Here is a 1,537-nt window from a genome sequence, read left to right as displayed (position 1 = left end):
GCCAGCGCTGCCCGGCCGCCCCCCGCACCGCCCGGCAACGCCGCCTCCCGCCCCTCCCACCGCCCGCCGCTTTAAAGGGCCCCGCCCGGCCCCGGCGGGGGTCCCGCTTCCCCCCCCCCCTCCTCCCCGCCGCTCCCCCCGGGCCCAGCCCAGCCCAAACGGGGTGCAACGCACCGGGCCGGGGTCCCCCGAGGGGTTGCACCCCGCGTGTGGGGTCATCCATCCCCTCCGACCCCATTGCCTGTGCTGGGGCGGCGTGTCTGCGAGGGCACCCCAAATCCCCGGAGGGCACCCCAAATCCCTGGAGGGCACCCCAAGCCCCCCCAAATCCCCCCAAGTCCCTGGAGGGCACCCCCGTGCCCTAAGGAGGGAGAACAGCATTTTCTCTCCCCATCTACCAGCCCCAAAGCTCATTTTTGCGCTGCATATGTGAGGGAATTTGGGGTGACCCCCCGGCACCCCCACATCCCCGGGGTTCGGAAGGCGGCGCTGCGTGCCCAGAGTGGGCTCCGGGTGGAGGTTTGCGGGCCAGCCCCGGCGCTCGCCTTCGCTGTCCTGCTGACATATTTACAGGGCCCACCTCCAAGCACCTTCCTCTGCCAAGGGGGTCAGGACAGATTTATAATCCGCATTTTACCGCAGGGGAACTGAAGCCCAGAGAGGCTTAAGTGATTTAGTCAGGGGTCACATTACCGCGGGCTGCCTCCCGGACCCCGCACGGCCCCCCTGGGCGGATAAGGATGACTCACCAAAAAAAAAAAAGAAAAAAAAAAAAAAAAAAGAAAAAAAAAAAAGAAAAAGGATTTGCAGGAAGAACAAATCCTTTTTACTTCTGCGAAGCACCTGTAGGATTAAGACAATGCTGGTTATGTAAGGGGCGGAGAGGGGGGTAGGTTTTTATTATTATTAATTATTACTATTTATTTACTGTGCTTCCTTGCCATCCTCTTACCCTGCAAAGGAGTGATCCGGCGAGATTTTGCGAGGGGCTGGTTTGGGGGCACCGGAGAGGGTGCAGAAACAAGGAGGGAAGTTGGTTGTAGGGCCGTTGCACAGTGATGCACTGTTTGCTCTTTCTTCCCCCAAGCCCCCTAGAGCAGAAGAGCGCAGCGTCCTCCTAAACCTCTTTTTTTGTGTTTTAGGCAGCAATGTGAAACATGGGGCAAGGGGGATTTGCAAAAGCGCTGTCTAGGAGGCACGACCGGGGCATGGACTCTTGACTTCTCTCCTTGGTTTCATCATTGCTGGTTTTGTGATGATTTTGGGTGAATGCCCACCCTCCCGCCTCTGGCTGGTCGTGTTTTCCTTTCCCAGGGGTGTTCTGAGGAGGAATTAATGCTCACCGAGAGGCTGGAGCCCACTGCTCAGCGCAGGTTACCCCGGACACACCACGTTCACCCATCTCCCGCAGCAGCTGATGGTGTTTCCACTCCCCCCCTTCCCCGGCCTCTCCTCCAAAAAGCCTCTCTCCCATTCATATACATTTTTAAAGAAAATACACAATCAATAGTCTCTTAGGCTGGAATTTCATTAAGCG

This window comes from Aptenodytes patagonicus, chromosome 17 (assembly GCF_965638725.1).
Source record: "Aptenodytes patagonicus chromosome 17, bAptPat1.pri.cur, whole genome shotgun sequence".
Lineage (NCBI taxonomy): Eukaryota > Metazoa > Chordata > Aves > Sphenisciformes > Spheniscidae > Aptenodytes > Aptenodytes patagonicus.
The sequence above is the reverse complement of the archived record's forward strand: the minus strand, read 5'-3'. Positions refer to the sequence as shown.